The following is a 21,981-nucleotide window of genomic DNA, read 5'->3' as shown; positions in this document are numbered from 1 at the left end:
TTATTGTGATTGAAATAAATGTACTTGTTATTGTGAAGCATGTTTATGATTTATATGATTGGCATAAATGCACTTTGTATCTGTGAAGCAAGTGTTTACTGCTTATAAATAATTGGATTTTTATTATGCCATGTAGGGTTTTCTTGTTGGGCCTCAGTTCACGGGTACTCTATGTTGCAGGGAAGTGTAAGATATAGTTGGACTAGACATGAGATGGAGGGCTTTTGAGCGGCGCGTACATATTCAACCTTCTTGGCCATTATAGTCAAGTAATTTTCAGGAGCTTTGAACATGAGTATGGTTTTGCTGCTTAGGTTGACTATTTTTGTAATGTTTAATATAACTATATTTTGCTTATAAACTATTGGGATCCCGTGTATATATTCAAATCTTTTTATGAAAATTATAATTTAATTGACCAATATTTTTAGTACCTCAACCATAGTTTAAATTTTGATTACACTTTTGAGTCCAAATGACTCACTTATCGAGTTAAGCACTATTTTAAACACACAGTGTAACAGTCTTGGATTAGTAGGACGTTACAACTTGGTATCAGAGCTACCAAGGATTATGGTTCCTGAAGATTGACCAAATATGTACGCTCATTGCTAAAGACAAGCTCGACTCATGGTTTGGTATTTAATGTTTTTAATATTTTTTTAACCGCGTAATTGAATTATATGCCTTATCTACATGCTAGATTAGGGAGCATGAGATATACTAATAGGGTCGGGCCCCTGATTTCTATATGAATGTAATAGGAAATTTTTATTAGCATTGTATGTGAATGTTGGGGATAGTGCTTCTGAGATGATTAATTAGACTCTGAAGCAAGAGTGTGGAGGGAGAATTTTTTTATAGTGAAACCTCATATGATTCCTCATCAAAATAGGAGCAAGTGTTAGCTAGTCTGCTAGCTTAATTATAGAGACAGGAGGCGAGGTTGGGCAGGTGAGGCAATAAATTATGTTAGAGAATGTTAGTCAGCATGTGATTCCTACACTGATATGTTTGGTGGTGCAGCATTAAGTAAGGAAATTGATTGGGATAATGGTGGGAAAGGTTCCTGAAGTGATACCCTTCAGTTTTGAGGGATGCTCAAATCCATTTAGAGCGAGATTGAGTATCAGATAAGCATGTATAACTTTGTCCTGAATTTTGGAGCTGGTTGAGCGCGATGCTCGGAGAACGATTCCTCTGTTTATAGGATCTAGTAGGGGTACTGACCCCATTTATTTAAAGGAAAGGATGTAAATATTTCTGGTATTGGTAGGCCAAATAATTTTTTTTTGGATACTTAAGGCAAGCATTAGGGTGGAAAAGAGAATTAGAGAACTTATTTTGAGGGCATACCACATAGGCGAAAACTTAGTGCAATTTTTCTATTTGTATCAAGTGTGGCAATAAATAAATTTTGAAGACCTTGTGATGGGCATTGTATCGTCCCAAATTTGCTAATAGGCTTAGTGCCTTGATTAGCATGCTGGGAGGGCAATAATTGAATTAATTATGTTATTACGTGGATTAAATGGTTATGTGATTAGAAATGCATATTTAGGCGAATTAAATATGCATGTGGGCCCAATTTGGTTATTAGGGGCATATTTGTAACTTTGGCCCGTTGAGGGCATAAATGTTAATTATATGTGTGTTGTGCTTGAGACCATGACATTGTGGTGCTATATTTGTGATGTGTGAGCGAAATAGTCACAACAAGGTCGAATACCCGGCTCGGGGGGTTATTTTTGGAATATAGCACGTGTTTGTGGTTTCATGGTAACGAGTGATTATTTAGTGATCATTTGGGTATGTCGGGATTTAATGGGAAATTATAGGAACACTCGAGGAATTAGCGGGATGTGGCAAATGATGGGATCACCCTTGGTGGCATTAACGAATTAAGGATATACTTAGGGATATTTTGGACTTAGGCAGCTGAGGATAGACTCAGTCAAAATAGAACTCAAGAACTAAGGGGAAACGAAAGAAAAACAACGGAAACATAAACCTCAAACTCAGCTCTCTCTCTCTCCTTTAACGTTTTCTCTCTCTCTTGGTCTTTGGAGGGTCTTGGGGAATTTTGGAGGTATAGCTCAGAATCAAGGCTAGGATTTGTTGAGGATTGAAGCAAGAAGTACTGGGAACTGGCTCAAGGTCGAGATCATTGCATAGGTAAGGATTAGAGCATGTTTTGTTCTTAATTTCTATGTTTTTTCTAGAGTTTTGGGGTTGGGAACTCAAGTGGTTGAATTTAGGTGGTAATGATGTTTTTGTTCAGACTTTTGAGTTTATGTGCTGCTCTGAGTAAGTGATTTGGGGCTTAATTCAGGCATTAGAGTATGTTTGGATTGATTTGTAGGGGTTTAGAAACCTGAAAAAACACTAGAAATTCTGGGTTCCCGGGGTCTCACCGCGGCGCTGTTCTTGAGCATCGCGGCCCACATGAACTCAGGAGGCCTTGGGGATTTACTGAATCACCTCGGCACCATGGCCCTGAGCTCTATGACTTATAGAGTGTTGCGACTCTAAATGGAGGGGCATCGGGGCTCTAATTGACGGCGTCGCGGCGCAAACATGGGTTTTTTTTTTTGTCAAATTAGGGTTTTAAGCTCGGGAACCTAAATCTTAGGGCTTGGGAAGGATCCTACTACCCAGTTTAGTAGGATTCGTGGTGCCAGAGGCTAGAATAATATTTTGAAGTTCTTGTTTGGTTTAAGGCTTGGTGAATTTTTATTATGGATGTGTTGTGACTAGGCTTACGTCAAACCTCAGGTTAGGGGATTGTGCTCGAGATCATGTTAATCTATCAGCTTGGGACACAGGTAAGAAAAATGTTTGTCCCCATAGAGCAGGGCATGGCCCCATTATTTTTGTTTCAGGGCATGGCCCTATTAATTGTGTTTAATATATATATGTGAATACTTGTAAATGATATGCTTTGTGGTGCATAACAATGAATGAACGGTAAGGGCCGAGAATGACGAAGGTTGAGAACGACGAAGGCTGAGAATGGAAAAGGCCGAGAACGGAAAAGGTCAGGAATGAGAAAGCATGCTGAGTGCAGGCCGCTAGGGCGAGATCCTCCAAGGGTGTTGTATTCACCCGCTTGGTGATGACCATGAACCTAGTGTCTGGTAAAGCATCTGGGTCGACATAGGCCATTATATGTTTAATCTGTTGTTTGTCTAAGCTATGTATTATCGAAATGAATTATATCATGTTATGCATTGAGTTTTCTTGCTGGGCCTTATCTCACGGGTGCTCTATGGTTCAGGTAAGGGCAAGGGATAGGTCGACCAACCATGAGATGGAGAACGTGGTGCGACGTATACATGTTCAGCCTACTTGGCTACTACAATCGAGGTTATTTGAGGAATTTACTGTAGATGGCTGGTTTTGTCGCTTATATTGACTGTATTCGCATTTTTGAGTTGTAATATATTTCAAAAAGTATTTTTTTTGGGATCCCAAATGTATAACATATATGGTTTTAATAAATGACAAAATCTTTTATATCTAATATTGTGAAATGAGACTTTATTTCAATTTAAATCACAATTTTTAATCTAAATCCTTGGTTAGCGAGCTAATAGCACATTTATAAATCACTTGGTAACTAATTCAAGGTAGTAGGGCCTAACAACTTGGTATCAGAGCGTGCCAAGGTTTATGGTTCTTAGAGATTGACCGAACATGTATGGTCACTGCCAGTGACAAGTGCGACTCAGGGTTGGTCGGTATTAAATGAATTATGTGCTTTGGGCTCAGGTCGAGGTTTTTTCTCCTCGAGATGAAAATATATTTTTGAATATATGTCTAACTTGTGATCTATTTGTGTCTAATAAATAGTCCAAACTCTAAGTTTTAATCTTTATCTGAAGAAGTTGAATTCTCTTAAAATCTCTTTTCAGTTATGTGCCCCCCAAGCAACCAGAATGTATAAATGTTCTTGGTTGCTTTTACCAAGTGAGCTCATGATAACAAAATGATAAAATTGGTTACTTAAGAATCCAACTATTATTAAATTGAAATGACTTTTATAAATAAGCCTTGCATAAACAGTAATTCCAAAAATATTAAAGACCACAAAACTATTGATAATACTTTTTTAAGTGTAGGGAATTCTAGGTCCGTAGGACTATTTATCCACTTAACCGGGCTAGCTTGAAAGTTCCTTCGTGCGGGACCTCCACAATTTGATATGGTCCTTCCCAGTTTGACCCTAACACACTGGCCCTAAGAACCTTCGAAGAACCAAATCACCTAATCCGAGTCTGTGTCCCTTAACCTTTGAATTGAAATAACGAGTGATCTTTTGTTGATAATGGATGAGCTATAAGTAGCTCGGAGTTATGATCCTAATCAAAGGTCCTTTGTCTGTGTGTCATCACCATCGCCTCAAATGGGAGAATAGCCTCGCTTCAAAAGGTCAGGGAAAAAGGGGTATGTCACGTGGAGGTTCGATGTGAGGTCCGGTAGGCCCAGAGTAATCCCTTGGCCTCATCTAATCGTTTCTTTAAGCTCTCCTTCAGGGTCTTATTTACCACCTTGACCTGCCCATTGGCCTGTGGGTACGCTACCGACAAGAAACTGTTGGTTATGCCATATTTTTCACAAAAGTCTGTTAAGATATCACCATCGAACTGAATTTCGTTGTCTGACACGATCTTTTTTGGGAGTCCAAATCGACATATGATATTCTTCACAACAAAGTCCAGGACTCTCTTTGAGGTGATGGTTGCCAAAGGTTCAACCTCTACCCACTTCATGAAATAATTGATGGTGACTACTACATAACGAACTCCTCTTTTCCCAATTGGCAGAGAACTAATTAAGTCAATCCCCATGCTACAAACGACCAAGAGGATGAGATCATGGTTAGCTCGACGGGAGTAGCTCAGGAAACTATGGTGAAATGTTAGCATTTGTCACACATCTACACATACGAGATCGAGTCCTTTGTCAGCGTGGGCCAAAAATAGCCCTGTCTCAGTACCTTTAGAGCCAGGTTTTGCCCCCAAACATGGTCTCTGTAGAAGCCTTCTTGTATTTCTTTTATAATAGTTTGCACTTCCTTGGGCAAAACACATCGCAGGAGGGGCAATGAATGCCCTCATCGATATAGGATCCCTTCAACCATAACATACTGTGGAGCTTGATATAACAGCTCTCTCGCATCCTTTCGATCGTCAGGTAGCTTTCAGGTTGTGAGGTACTCGACTATGGTGTTAATTCAAGTTGGTTTTTGTAATGACCCAACTTATTCTAGACTTTGGACCATTAATAACTACTATACATAGACACTATTCTTAGGAAAACTTACATACGAAATAGTCATAACTTTATTAAAAATTGTAAAACAAAAGTTAAATACACAAAAACTCGGTTAGGATATGGGATCCCATTGTTTTGAAAATAAAACATAACATAACTTAAATCTTAAATAAAATGGTCACAATATTAAGTGCGGAAATACATAGAAATCATAATTAAAAGACTTAAACAACTTCATCCTCGAATCGTTCGCGCAGTCCACCGATTCCATTCTTCCTCAATACACAATCCCAAGCTGCCAAGAATCTTCCCGCCGCCATACTATTTTCCTGCACATATAAAACATAAAGGAATGAGCCTAATGCCCAGCAAGGAAAATCTACTACAAGCATGAAACATAATCATACACATAAACTATGAACATATATCATATACTATAACACATATATCATAATTCTAACCCATGTACATGGTGACTATTGGGGTTTGCTAACTAAGCAACTATAAGCGTCAAACTACAATGAGGTTTGCTAGTTAAGTAACTATAAGCCCCAAAAGCATAAAAGTGTTGGGGTTTGCTATATAGCAACTATAAGCCCCAAACATACATATATCATAACACATAAAATCATACTATAGCATAATCATAACATATTAAAATCATAGCACATATCACATAGGAACTATCCTATTTTCCTTACCAAATACCGGGATGCGAGAACAAGGATGGGGTTTTGGAACACTCCTAAAAACCATTAATAGAAAGGTGAGTATTCTAAAAGAAAGAGATGAAAAGGAATGAACTAAAAACCACCGAGAATATACTTACCGACAAGAAACCTCAAGTTCAAAGAACTTAGATGCCTGACCACGAATGAAAACAACGAGTTAGGAATTGAGTAGAGAAAAACTATAAAAACTAATGAAACTATACAGAAAGGAACTATAATAGGAATACCTTTGAAATTGCTATACCCGAACTACACCTCGATAACGAAAAACACACTATGAACCTTACTTCCCAAGTGTTTAATAAGCTTAGAATGATAAAGATTATAACCCCAACCCAAGTGTTTAACACTCTAAAGTAAACCTAGCAGCTTGAAAGCTCTGAACTCAGCTTGAAGAATGAAAGAAATGGTTGGGTACTAGGTCCTATTTATAGAGTTCAAGAATGAAAAGATCTTCATTTAGCTTGAATAAAAATAATGAATTTTTAATTGAAAAACATTTGAATAATCATTCAGCAGAGGCTGAAGACTTGGTCAAAAAGATTCTGGCTTATCAAGAGGTTTATGGAATGAAATGAGCTTGATTTCAAAATCATTTGAATAATCATTCAGCAGAGGCTGAAGACTTGGTCAAAAAGATTCTGGCTTATCAAGAGGTTTATAGAATGAAATGAGCTTGATTTCAAAATCATTTAAAAATGCAACCCTAGAGCCGATATATCGCCTACCATAGGCGATATATTGCATGGGCTCATATTCTTGAGGCTCGTCGAAATGGTCGTGTGAAGTTATGTGTTTTTTGTATCCCCGTGTGGCGATATATCACCCCCTAGAGTTGCGATATATCGGCATACGCAGAAATATTATACATGTAATTACACTTTTTCAGCCTAATTTGAATTGAGTAAACAGCTTTGACTGAGTCCTATAACGATTTCAAAGCTGCTGGCAGACTCTAGGATTTTCAAATATTACTCTTAATAAACTATTCCTAAAAACATACTTAATTTCTCATTAAACATGCACATGACAAATGTCATTATCTTATTGGGTCTATCTATACCTTATAGTATAATAAATATCATCTTCATAATCAGTCATATTAATCAAACCTTAGGTTATAATTAATATTCTTGAACTATAGGTTAAACTTATAAAATCTACAAGTATTGCTACGAGTGTCCAACTAAGTTCTGGCTTGAACCAAAATCCACAGTAATAAACACACTGTTATCCAAAAAACTGGCATAGATGACATGGCAAGTGATTCCTGGACACTTGGCTGACACTTGGAGGAACTCTGCTAGGATATCGACCAGAAGGCACATTATAAGCAGTAGGCGGCCTAGTCTTACCTGCGACCAGTCTGGTCGATGGTTCCGCATACTTCGTGATGTTTCTATAAAGATCTTTGTAAATCCCAAAATTGACTCCCATAATCTCCTGAGTATCCAATCATTTAGGAGAGAATATATGTAAGAAATTCATGTAATCCCCCTTGAGCCTATAAATAGAGAAAGATAGCTCAAGGAAGGGACCTTTGGCTTTCGAATTATTTGAGACTAGAGTAATTCTATCTGAGATATTGTATTGTTCTTCAGAGGTTAGTGAAACTCATTGAACCCTAGTTCTTTGATCACTCCTTTGACTCTCACATCGATAACAATCTAAGTGGACGTAGGTTATACCAAATTCTGGGGCCGAACCACTATAAAATATCGTGTTCTTATTATTTTCGTCATCACGTTCTTTTCAACGCATTCATCCACATCAGGCGTATTTTGACTCCGCGTCAGTTGACAAAAATCAGGGTCAACATTCTGGTGCTTTTATTGAGAGCTTGATATATCACCGTTGAAAAAACCAATGGCAAAAACTGCAAGGAAAACTGGACAGGCGGCCGCCGCTGCACCATCAAACCCTCCTCCTCCTGCAAGCGTGGCAGAGGATGAACCACATTTGGACTTTGAGGAAGAAGAAATGGATGGCGCGACTCTAAAGAGTACTCTGGGGGCGTTGCATGAAGAGCTGGCCAGTCTAAGGGCCAATCAAGAAAGTACGGCCAAAATCATGGCGCGGCAGCAGCAAGAGATTGAACGGCAGCGCGCGGAGTTAATCGAAAGGCAGGCGGAGATGGACCGATGCCAGAGCAAAGCCATGGTAGCCCTTGAGGCAGCCTTGCAATTGGCTAGGAATCAGGCCGCACCTGTCTCGCAGCCTGATCAACCTGCGAATGGGCCACCCCACAGGGGTCCCAATCCTAGCCCGCCTATCCAACCCTCAAGCCCGCAAAGGCCCGAGTAGCCTCAGGTGCCTCATGACGATGTCCCACAGGACCCTGAGGCACAACCTCCATCCTAAGTTGGTCACGGAAATCCCCCACATCAGAGGTAGAATAGGACCGAGCATCAGCCTCGTAGTCCTAGATGCCATAGGGGCGACGAGCCAAACCTTCCGAATAGAGGTCAGAATCCTCCTGGCAACAGGAAGAACTCAGAGTTAGGCTCTGCGGTCTGGGGTCCCCCACGGCATGATAATGCACGGGGATACAACGACCAACGTAGGCCACCCTCTAACGCTCAGGACGCTTCAGCCCGGGATGGAAATCGAGGGAACAGTCGATCCCACCATAGCCAATCAAGATTCAGAGATGGCCATGGGTATAATGAAGCCAACTCAGGCAAAGGAAATGTCGGTCGAAGGAATGAAGAAAGAGGTGGAGGCAGGAGCCAGATACCTCAAGATGACCAACCCAATAGACGGGATGCTGGGGGGCAGCCCAGGCAAAATAATGTCTTCAACCGGCTCGGAACTAGCGAGTAGCGGAGAAGAGATGAGGACTTGAGAGATGTACTCAACGATCGCCGCGAGCGACATGGCGAGAACATCCCCCCAGTGACAGAGGCCACGACGATTCCTGTCGCTGTGCAGGCCCAGATAGATGCCCTCAACCAGGCGGTACAATAGCTGGTCGGGGGAAGAACATCTCATATCGACCACGACAGGAGGAAAGGCACTCCTTTCATCCAGAGGATAGCTATGGCAGAGACTCTTAGCAAGTTTAAAATGCCTACGCTTCCGAACTTTGATGGGTACGGTGACCCGGTATCTTACGTCAATAAGTTTAGGATACAAATGGACATTCAGAAAGTGTACGAAGACGCTCGGTGCAAGATCTTCCCTACAACACTTTCCGATGCCGCACAGGAGTGGTTTTTTAAGTTCCCTCCTGCAAGCATAGTTTCCTGGGAGATGTTCGTAAGGGAGTTTTACGGACAGTTCTACGCAGGTCGAGTGCATCCGACCGAGGCAAACCAGCTGGTTGAAATTCGCTAGCAGGATGGAGAATCGCTGAAGGATTATATACAACGCTTTATGCGAGCAGCAGCTGGAGCAAAAATAGTGGGGGATGAAGGCAAAATGATGGCCATAACCGCAGGGGTTAGGCGTCGTACCCCTCTCTGGAAAAGCCTCTGAAAAGAGGGGGTTAGAACTACCCAGGAATTCTTGGACCGGGCTGATCGATACATCAAACTCGAAGAAGCCATCGCCGACGATGGAAAGCCTCCGGGCAAGGATAAGAAGGCTGTTGAGTCCGCCAAAGCTGCCAATGGGTCTAAACCTAACGACAACGGAAAGGGCAACGGGCACGGCAACGACAATGGCAAGAATGGTGGAAAACGACCACACAATGAGCCTTCCACCTCCGACAATAAACGAGCCAAGGGTAACCGTTATGAACCTCGATTCACTAACTACACTGCCCTAGTTGAGTCTCGGGGAGAGGTTTATCAGGCCACGAATTCCAGTGTGCCTTATAAGAAGCCTGCCCCCATTCGAAAGGACATTTCGAAAAGAGACACTTCCAAGTTCTGTCATTATCATAACGACTATGGACATGACACCAACGAATGCAACCAGCTGAAGGATGAAATCGAGTTCCTTATTAGACAAGGACACTTGAGAAGATACGTACGGGCCTCGGGAAATTCCCAACGAGAAGCACCAGGTGGCAACGAGCAAGCGCCCACACGCCAGTGCTCGCCACCTTTGCAGCCTGCCCCCGTAACTGGCACACTGTTAACCATTTGTGGAGGCCCGCACCTTGCGGGAAATAGCGGAAAGGCCAAAGAACGATACGCTCGGACTCTGCGCCACGACCAGGACATCGAGATGATGACTGTGGAGGACCGTGCGCCAAAGAAGGCTCGATCAGAAGAGGGTGAGATAACCTTCTCTGATAGCGATGACCAACATGTCCGGTTCCCATATTCCGATCCGCTGGTTGTGGATATCCAAATGGCCAACATGACGGTGAAGAGAGTGCTGGTCGATATAGGAAGTTCGGTGAATATCCTGTATAAGTCTTCGCTGGAACGCATGAAGTTGTCTGTTAAGGACCTAGAGCCCTGCAACCAGGCAATATACGGCTTCTCTGGTGAGGGACTCGCCCCCACAGGATCAATCAAACTGCTAGTGACGACAGGTACAGTGCCTGCTACCAGGACGTTACTCGCTACTTTTATAGTAGTTGATTGTCCTCCGGCATACAATGCCGTCATTGGAAGGCCTACACTGGTCGATCTACGGGCCATCACCTCTATGTGGCACTTGGCCATGAAATTCCCGATAGACGCAGGGGTAGGACGCATGTTGGGAAACCAGAGGGAGGCCAGAGAATGTTATAACGCCTCAGTCACGAAGGCGAAAAAGGGAACGTCAAAGAGCACTACCTCAGATAGGTTGCAGATGGAAATTGATACACAAGCCCAATCCGGTGAAGAAGTCACCAAATAGGGTGTTGCTCAAAGTGAGGATAGAGATCTAGATCCTCGCTTTGGGGATTTTGGAGAGAACGTTGGACCCGTCGAGGACCTGGAGGAGGTCCAACTCGACGAAAAAGACCCGACCAGAGTTGTGAAGGTCGGGAAAAACCTAAAACCAACCACGAAGCATGCACTGGTGGAATTTTTGCGAAAGAACCAGGAGGTCTTTGCCTGGTCGCACAAAGACATGGCTGGGATAGACCCTGCAGTTATCAGCCATGTCCTAAATATAGACAAGACTTTTCCACCCGTGCAACAAAAAAGAAGGCTGCTCGATAAGGATCAATCAAGAGCCTTAAAAGAAGAAGTTCAATGGTTAAAGGAGAATGGGTTCATCAGGGTGGCGTTTTATCCATCGTGGGTCTCCAATCTAGTGCTGGTTCCCAAGCCTAATGGCAAATGGCGAACCTGTGTGGATTTTACAGACCTCAATAAAGCCTGCCCAAAAGACTGCTTCCCACTCCCCAGAATCGACCAGTTGGTCGATGCTACTGCAGGACACGAGATCCTTTCCTTCATGGATGCATATTCGGGTTACAACCAGATTAGCATGCATCCCCCAGACGAGGATCGCACCAGCTTTCAGACCGATACGGGCTTATACTGTTATAAAGTAATGCCCTTCAGACTGAAAAACGCAGGTGCGACTTACCAGCGGCTAGTCAACCACATGTTTAAAGAGCTGATCAGAGTAAACATGGAGGTATACATGGACGACATGCTGGTAAAGTCTAAAAAGGGAGAAGGACATGTGAAGGATTTACAAGATTGTTTTGATGTACTGAACAAGTACCAGATGAAACTAAATCCTCTCAAATGTTCCTTCGGAGTTGGATCAGGGAAGTTTTTGGGGTTCATTGTAAATTCAAGAGGAATCGAGGCCAACCCCAACAAGTTAAAAGCCCTGATCGACATGAAATCGCCAGAAAGGATCAAAGATGTACAAAGTCTAACCGGGAGAATCGCAGCCCTAAGTAGATTTATTTCAAAGTCAACAGACAAATGCGTCCCTTTCTTCAATCTACTTAGGGGAAATAAAAAGTTTGAATGGACAGGAGACTGCGAGCAAGCTTTCCAGGCCTTGAAGGCGCATATTGCAGAGCCTCCCATTTTATCAAAGCCAATCAAAGGAGAAACTTTGTTCATTTACCTGGCGATCACTGAAGTTGCTGCTAGCGCGGTGCTAGTACGAGAGGAAGAAGGCGTACAAAAAGCGGTCTACTATGTTAGCAAGAGGCTGATCGGGGCAGAACTAAGATATCCACCCATTGAAAGGTTTGCATATTGCTTAATCCTGGCCTCAAGGAAGCTGCTTCCTTACTTCCAAGCCCATTCTATCACAGTTTTAACCGACCAGCCCCTTCGTCAAGTCCAAAAACCGGACGCAGCTGGGCGATTATAAAAATGGGCAGTCGAACTAGGGCAGTTCGATATAACATATTCACCGTGACCAGCAGTAAAAGGACACGTTTTGGCTGATCTTATTGCAGAGTTCACAGAACTCCCATACAGCGAGCAGTGCGAACAGCCCAGTGCGCCTGAGCCTCAAGAGAAAGCTCCTTCCTGGAGGTTATTCACGGATGGGTCGTCCAACGAATCCCACGCAGGAGCGGGAGTGATATTGATAACGCCGGAAGGGCATCGATTTCACTGTGCCATCAGGTTCGACTTCACCGCATCAAATAATGAAGCCGAATACGAAGCACTCCTCGCTGGATTGAGAATGGCGAAAGACATGAGCGTAAAGACGCTTGATATTTACAGTGACTCACAGTTGGTGGTGAATCAAGTTCTAGGGGAATATCAAGCGCGAGGCTTAAAAATGGTGGCCTACTTGAATAAAACTAAAGACCTGCTAGCCCAGTTCACGAAGTATACCCTCCAGCAAATACCACGGGATTAGAATTCAAACGCAAACGCCTTAGCCAAACTTGTGAGCGCGAAAGATGCTGACACTTTGAAAATTGTGCCAGTAGAAAGATTGAGTAAGCCAAGCATACAAGCGGTTGAAACCAGTATGGAAATTCGAATGGAGGATACATGGATGGCACCTTACTTGGAGTATCTGACAAACGGTGTGCTACCAACATATAGAAACAAAGCCAGAACTCTACAAAGGCAGGCCGCTAGGTACATACTGGTCGATGGTGTTATGTACCGGAGAGGGTATTCAATGCCACTACTCAGATGCGTTACGCCAGAAAAAGCTGAGGAATTAATGAAAGAGGTGCATGAAGGCTTCTGCGGGGATCACGCTGGGGGGCAAAGTTTGGCAAAGAAGATTCTAAGGTCATGCTACTTCTGGCCGACTATGAATGAAGATTCAATGGAGTTTGTACGAAGATGCGATAAATGTCAAAGGTTCTCCAAAATTCCGCGAGCAGCTCCAAACGAGTTGAAACATATGCAGAGTCCGTGGCCTTTTGCGGTATGGGGGATAGATTTAATTGGATCCCTGCCAACAGGAAAAGGTGGAGTAAGGTACGCAGTCGTGGCAGTTGATTACTTCACTAAATGGGCCGAAGCTGAACCACTCGCTACCATAACGACTAAGAAAGTTCTTGACTTTGTCATCAAGAACATTGTTTGCCGGTATGGTTTGCCCCGAAAGATAGTTTCAGACAACGGAACCCAATTTGACAGCGACTTATTCACCGACTTCTGCGAAAGGCACGGAGTTATTAAAAACTTTTCTTTAGTTGCGCATCCCCAAGAAAACGGGCAGGTCGAGGCCGTGAATAAAACCCTTAAGGACACCGTGAAGAAGAGGCTTGAAGACGATAAGGAGCATGGCCAGAGCAGCTGCCTGAAGTCCTCTGGTCGTATAGAACGTCTCACCGAACAGCGACAGGTCATACCCCATTTTCCTTGGCCTACGGATATGAGGCTATGCTACCTGTCGAGTTAGATCCCCCCTCACATCGACGCATAACATACGACCAGGACCAGAATAGCCAACTAATGATGGAGTCCCTAGACTCAATTGACGAGATACGGGAGAAAGCCCGACTCCGAGTTGCTGCGTACCAGCAAAAGGTCGCCCGGTACTTTAACTCAAAAGTAAAAGAAAGAAAATTCATCGTCGGTGACTTGGTGCTACGACGAGTTTTCTTAAATACCCGCAACCCCACTGCTGGAGTACTCGGACCTAATTGGGAAGGACCTTACTAGATTGAAGAAGTCCTTCATTCGGGCACCTACAAACTTGCACGCCTAAACGGAGATCTCGTTCCACGTTATTGGAATGGAGAACACCTGCGCAAGTATTATCAGTGAACAGTCCTTTTTAAAGGACTGGCTTGTATTAAATTTTACTTTTTACAAGTTTCGCAAAAGGGGTTAGCCACGTTGTATGGCTAATCGCTTATATATGTATAATCCTTTTTTTTAGGATGACTCGTAAAGACATGTTTAGTCCATTTTTAATACGAGATTATAAGGGACTGTGCGTAGCCAGTCATTCTTGCCAACCTTTGTAAATTTATGTTTACAAGTATTTGTTCATTACGTGTGTTGTTTTGCTGTATTACAAGTATTGCGTTTCCAACCGAGCAGAAATGCTCGAACAGGTCATGGTCAAGGCAAGTGACCAAGGACCTCAAGCTCCTCGATCACTTGGGGGGCATATAAGGCACATCGATAGCAAAGCATACCATGAGGTATGTAAACACATGAACAAAATAAGTGAAAGCATGCTACGGTACTTAGAGTATTTTTCAAAATTCATATTTTGTTAAATCAAGCCAAAGTACTATGCTAAGTTCGGTCATACGGACAGATGTATGTTATAGTAAATGAAAATATTATAACATTATAATGCAGTCTTTTACACCGCAAGCATCACTGCTTGGATGTAATTGTTCAAATAAAAGGAAAGTTTGCTGCCCATACAGCAAATTCAAAAAAAAAAAAGAGGAAGATAGATAGTCTTTACATCACGACTCGTGGGTCGTGTAATTGAAGAAAAATAAAAAGAAAATAAATTTAAGGAGCAGTAGGAGCAGGAGGGTCTTGCTTAGCAGTCTGGTTGGCCGCATCCTCAATAACTCCTCCTTCTTCTGCCCCAACAGCTGGCTGGATGCTTGGGGAAGCAGGGATCCTTGCTCTTTCCTCTTCTTCGCCCAATCGAGCAGTGCAGCGGGCCAGTTCAGCATTCTTGATATCCTCTGAAAGGTTGTCGAAGTTGGCACCCTGGTTGTGTTTCCAGAAGTTATAAAAACACCGAAGCGTCGCATTCTTATACCTTTCCAGATCCTTGGCGTTGGCAAGCTTCAGCTGCTCTATTTGGCTCTCAAGATCAGCCATGGCCTTGTCCTTGGCAAGATTCTCCTCTTTGAGTCTCTTGCATTCGCGATATTGGACTCAGCTGGCCTCCTGGTACTCCTCCCTCTGCTTCCTCAAAGCTGCCTTCGAAGCTTCGACCTCCGCCAGCTTTGCCACCGCAGCATCCCTCTGCTGGGTGACCACCTCCAACTCCCCCACATGCCTGGCTTCTGCAGCCTGGAGTTCCTCAGCAGCTTTCGCCTGGTACCTCTCGATGGACTTTGCCCGAGCCTGGTCGATGGTAGCTTGGGCATGGGTACGAGCAGCAGTTGCAGCCAGGAAAGCCTGTGAACAAGGGATAAAGTCAGAGCCTGTTGCAAAGAATTAAAGACGAAGGCCAAAGAGATAAGAAATGCTTACGCTGGACATTTCATTTAGGGCCCTGTTCAGAATTTGGTCGACCCCCATATTCTCTGCCTCAGCCATTGCATCCTTGCAATGATCGTACCTCACGATGTGTGCAAGGCGGTCCTTGGCTGCTCACAAGGCACGGTTCGAGAGTTTGGTCCCAAGAGCTTCGTCCTGCTGGGTTTGTTCTTTGGTAGCTGCAGGCGGAGGGTTCATCGTAGCAGGCGGGGTTTCCTTCTCAACAGGAACCGAAGGCTGGGAAGAAGTTTGTCCAGTTGGCACGTCCTTGGAAGGATCTTCTGTTCGACTCTTCTTGGTAGGAGGTCCTTGGCTTGATTCGCCGTTATGCCTCCTGGACGTCTTTCGCCGAACCAGAGGAACTTCTACTTCCTCCTCAGTCTGGTATAAATTGAAGACGTTGGGAGTGGCCATATCTGCACACAAGTAAACATATGCAAATGATAAGATAAAGGCAGATAAAAACTCTTTATAAAACAGAAAAGAGGTCACAAAGTTTAATACTCGACCTACAACTACTGGTCGCTATACTATTGACTTTATTAGTCACACACTCACTATCTGGCACGAAGAAGTCTGGCCCTAGATTTGGAGTATACGTAAAGTTGCCCTCCCCGTCAAACAAGTGACAGGGAATTGGAAAGCTATTTAAAAGCAAAATAACTGTACCATTTTCATCGGAGGATTCCCCCAAGTTCACAACAGATTCTGTTGCCTTTTGTTTCCCCTTGCCTTGGGGTGCAGAAGGCCTTTCTGCGGAAGGATTGCCAGTGGGTTCCCTGATTGTAACCCCCGTCGGCCTCCTTCGCGGAGGGGACGCAGGGGGTTGCTGCTCGAGAACCCCCTCGGCAGTGGCATCTGCTACCACGGGTCCTCTTGTTTCATGGCGAGGAGCCAGGAGGCCAGATAGCCTCAAATTTTCATTAGTTACCAGGGACTTGACGCTTTTTTCTGCGTCTGTCATCCTGGCCAATGCGGTGGACCTCAACACCATGTCTGGTGTTGGGGTCGGACGTAACCATGGGCCTGAAAGACAAAGTGTACTTTAAGAAAAATGAAAGGAAATTTGCTGATGAAAAGTATCGACCAGTAAAAACAGCACTTACCTCCTCGGGCGAAGGCCAGGTTGTTTCTGGTCATGTCCGGCGTCAGGAAGTACTCCTTGCTGTACTGCCCCATGTTGGATATGTGCGTGGTGTCACTCAGGAACGTCCTGTTTGTCTCCTGGTGAGAAAGATGGAAGAAGCCTGTCCCATACTGTTGAGGGTTGGACTTGAGGTCGAAGAGATAATTGACCACATGGGGGGTAGGTTCTGGCCATTTTTTAAGTTTATATAGGATATAGAGTGCGGCCAGCATTCTATATCCATTCAAAGTAATTTGGAAGGGGGCGACACCAAAATAGTTGGCCACCCCTTGATAAAAAGGATGTAGAGGGAGGGTAGCCCCCGCCTCTATATGATACCTAGACCAAGCACTATAAACACCTCCGGGAAGGTTAGCCCTTTGGTCTGCAGCAGGAATTTTTAGATAGACCCCTGTGAGAGGATACTTCCTGAGGTAGTTGGAAAGCATCCGAGGAGTCACTTGGCTGGTCGGGGAGAGATACCACTCGACATCAGGCAGATTCTGATGACGAGGACTGGCTCTAGTTTGGATATTAGGGTCAGGAGCGGGATTTTCTCGACCACTGGTCGAAGGAACCCTAGCCTGTGAATCAGGCTGGGTAGGAGAGTTTGGGCTATCTTCGGAGTCAGGTCTTTTCTTGCCTAAGGATTTAGAACGGGCCATTTGAGGAGGAGATGGGTGAGGTCTAGGAGAAGATCGTGAGAAAGGGATTTCGTGAACTCTGTCGGTCGGTTGTTCTTCGCCTTCGAGCAGTTGGGCAAGAAGATCATCGTCGATGGGCCGTTCACCTCCCCACAAATATGGCATTAAAGTCTGCAAACAGAAGAATGGGGAGGTGAGGATAGAGAATTTTTAAGGCTTTTTAGAATAACGCTGGTCGAGTATAAAAGTTAAGCTTTTATACAGCAGCATTCTAACAAAAAGCTAAAATTTTCCACACGAACAGTTTGAGAAACAGATCAAAGGGTGAAAGCAAAAAGTATTTCATAAAAGCTTTTTCAACTCCCCTTAGGGCGGGAAAAACCTATTTTTTTGGCTGGCTTAAAAATCGAACTCTTACTTCGGTTTTACGTCCTAAAAAGTATGATCTCAACTATCAAACTAACTCGTAATTTTTTCACCCACAAGACATTCTACTGACAATCATCTCAACCCATAAGTAGATAAACTCAACAGTAAAACATACAGGAACATGCATTACAATAATACGAAACATAAAGATTCAAAGACTTACCAGAAAGAAGGTCGAGAAGATTGGTAAGAGTTTTCGGAGATCAGGGAACTCTCGGACTGAGTCTTGAGAACGCAAAGGGACGGTCTCCAGAAGAAAATGGAAGCTTTGGTTTTAGGGTTTCTTGAAAGAGTAATGGCGTGTGAAAAAAGAAAAAGGGAACTTCGGAGATGTTATATATAAGTTTGTCTGTGGCATTAAAAGGGATTAATCATCAGTTTCCCCTTTTTTGAAGTATGGGGAAGCAGGATAGCCGTCAAATTATTACTGGGGAAGTGAAAAGTCATGATTAGACAAGAGTAGGTTGCTTTTTCCAAGAACACACGAAGGGTTCTGACACGTATGGCGGGGTCACCGAAGGGTCGTTTCCTCAAAAGTTTATTTATTGGTCGTAATAAATAAACTTGGGGGGCAAATGTTATCCAAAAAACTGGCATAGAAGATGTGGCAAGTGATTCCTGGACACGTGGCTGACACTTGGAGGAACTCTGCTAGGATATCGACTAGAAGGCACATTATAAGCAGTAGGCGGCCTAGTCTTACCTGCGACCAGTCTGGTCGATGGTTCCCCATACTTCGTGATGTTTCTATAAAGATCTTTGTAATTCCCGAAATTGACTCCCATAATCTCCTGAGTATCCGATCATTTAGGAGAGAATATATGTAACAAATTCATGTAATCCCCCTTGAGACTATAAATAGAGAAAGATAGCTCAAGGAAGGGACCTTTGGCTTTCGAATTATTTGAGACTAGAGTAATTCTATCTGAGATATTGTATTGTTCTTCAGAGGTTAGTGAAACTCATTGAACCCTAGTTCTTTGATCACTCCTTTGACTCTCACATCAATAACAATCTAAGTGGACGTAGGTTATTACCAAATTCTAGGGCCGAACCACTATAAAATATTGTGTTCTTATTATTTTCGTCATCACGTTCTTTTCAACGCATTCATCCACGTCAAGCGTATTTTGACTCCGCGTCAGTTGACCAAAATTAGGGTCAACACATACTACAAATACTACAAACTATTACTATTACTACTACTATCTAACTAGCTAAGTAAAGTTCTTGGACTCTATAGTTTTATGTCAATAGTTCTGAACTCAACCGTCTCTGCTGTTATACTCAGACTTTCGAAGAACTCCACCAAAACTGCATTCAATGTATCTGCCTCTTTGGTGGAAGCAAGTCGAGCCAGAGCATCAACGTTGGAATTCGGCTTGCGGGGGACTTGCTCAACAGAGCTAAACTTGAATTCAGACAACTCGCCCTTAACCTTAGCTAAGTAGGACACCGTCTTGATACCACGAGATTGATATTTCTACAATATCTGATTGAGTATGAGCTGAGAATCATATAACATTGGATGGTTTTTTCCTTTAGCTCTTTCGCTACCCTTAGCCCTCCCAATAAGGCCTCATATTCGGCTTCGTTGTTGGACGCTTCAAATCCAACCTTAGAGTTCTATGGAATCGATGCCCCTCAGGTGAGATTAAGATTATCCCAGCTCCCGACCCATTTTCATTAGACGATCCATCAACAAAGATTTTCCATAATTCCTGCACCGACTCCCTTATAAGCTCGTCCTGAAAACCTATGCACTCGACCATAAAATCAGCAGGGGCTAGGCTCTTGATTGCTGTGTGTGGAATATATAATATCTCGAATTAGTTAACTTCGATGGCCCATTTCAAAAGACATCCCGACATTTCAGGTTTTCGCAAAACCTACCTTAAAGGTTGGTCGATTAAGACGTGAAGAGAATGAGACTGGAAGTATGGTTTGAGCTTCCTTGAAGCCAAAACGAGATAGAATGCAAGCTTTTCTATTAATGAGTACTGTGATTTAGCTCTGAGAAGTCTCTTACTTACATAATATACGGGTTTCTGCACTCGATTTTCTTCTCGAACTAACATAACACTGACTGCATTTTCTGTCATAGCCAGATATAGAAACAGACATACTCCGGATGTCGGTTTTGATAGTATAGGGGGTTCAGCTAGATGCATTTTCAGGTAGCTAAATTAATTTTTGCATTCTTTGGTCCATTCAAACTTCTTGTTCCCTCTAAGCATGTTGTAAAATTGGAGACACTTGTCAGTGGACTTTGAAACGAAGTGGTTTAGGGCCGCCATCTTTCTAGTTAGGCTTTGTACTTCCTTACACAACCTAGGCGAAGGTATTTCTAACAACGACCTGGTTTTTTCTGCATTCGCCTCTATCCCCCTTGTGTTGACTATAAACCCAAGAAACTTTCCCAACGAAACATCGAAAGTGCACTTCTGAGGATTCAACTTCATGTCGTATCTCCTCAATATGCCAAAACATTCTTCCAGGTCGGATACATGGTTATTGGAAGTCTTTGATTTCACAAGCATATCATTGACATACACCTCCATGTTTCTCCCGATTTGGTTAGTGAAAATTTTATTTACTAACCATTGGTATGTAGAAACGACATTTTTTAGCTCGAATGGCATAACTTTGTAGCAATATATGTTATGCTCAGTCACGATGCTGGTATGCTCTTGGTCTGTAGGGTTCATCGCAATCTGTTTATATCCAGAATACACATCCTTGAAAGACATGAGCTCGTGACTGGCTGTGGCGTGTAACAACTGACCAATTCTTGGTAGTGGGAAACAGACCTTGGGACTAGGCATGTTGAGATCAGAGAAATCAATACAAGTTCTCCACTTCCCGTTTGGCTTCAGGACCAGCACGGGGTTAGCAACCCAGATCGAGTATTTTTCCTTTCTGATGAATCCACATTTAAGTAGGCGATCTACTTCTTCTTCTAATGATTTAGATCATACTGTCCCAACAACCTTCATTTTTTGGACTTTGCCGACACATTCTTTTCCAAGTTTAAAGTATGCATTATTATACTCCGACTGATTCCCACCATATCCTCATGCGACCAGGCGAAGACATTTAGGTTCTTTCTCATAAACTCGACCAACTCCTTCTTTCTTTCGGCTTCAAGATTTTTTCCAACTTTGACAACTCTTGAAGGTACTTCTGGGTCAATATTTATTTTCTTGAGTTCCTTTATTGCTTTAAGCTCAGATTTGTGTTCGCCTACTCCCAGATCAATTTCATCCCATTTGGCAACTTCGTCATCTTCTTCTCGAGGTTCTTCTGTCCCATGGGTAACTTCCATTACCCAGGACTCCCCACCTCCTTCTCTTATGACCATCACCTGCTGCTTAGATTGTGATTTTCCCTTCATAGCAATGTTCTAACATTCTCTGGTAGCGAGCTGGTCTCCTCTTACTGTGCATATCCCCAAGGTTGAGGGGAACTTCATTTCCAGGTGTCAGATTGAGGTGATGGCCTCAAAAGCCATTAACGCGGGTCATCCAAAAATCGCATTATACATAGCTGGACAATCGATTACCATGAAATAGAGCTGTAAATATAGGTCGAGCTTTCTAGCATGGCATGAAACCAGCCCAAGCTCGGGAGGCACGAGCACGACACGACACGAAAAAAGATGGGCTTGGGCTAGGCATGATACGAATTGAAAATTTGCATGGCACGACACGACACGACATGGGCTTGAGCACGACACGATAAGCCCGAAGGCATGACACGAAACCACGAACAAACTAGCCTGAAAGCACGACACGATAAAAATCCTGATATTTTGACATTAATAATGATAATAAATTTTTATTTGTCAATTATCTATAAATTAAAATGATATAAAAAGTCTATTATTTTTCTCAATGTTTATAATTTTATAATTATATTTATTTATTTTAAGATTTGTGAGTTAACATTTTTAGCATTTATTAGTAGGTATTCAAATTCTAATAATTATCTTTGATATAATTTTGGGTAAACTATTGTTGAAAAGTATATAAAAATATCTCAAACTATAATTTAAATAAATAAATGTATTTGGATTGGTGGTGAGTTCATTGATTGTTAAAGAGGAGGTGGAGGGTTCAATTCCCCATCCTCACATACTTTGGCAATAATAAAATGGGCATAAAAGCGAGTCCGAATTTGGGCCTGAATAAGGAAAGTGGGTCAGCCCGGCTTGGGCCTGACACAGCACGAGCACAACACGACATGGACCGAGCCAATGG

Source organism: Humulus lupulus, chromosome 3, assembly GCF_963169125.1.
Source record: "Humulus lupulus chromosome 3, drHumLupu1.1, whole genome shotgun sequence".
Taxonomy (NCBI): domain Eukaryota; kingdom Viridiplantae; phylum Streptophyta; class Magnoliopsida; order Rosales; family Cannabaceae; genus Humulus; species Humulus lupulus.
Note: the sequence above shows the minus strand (reverse complement) of the source record.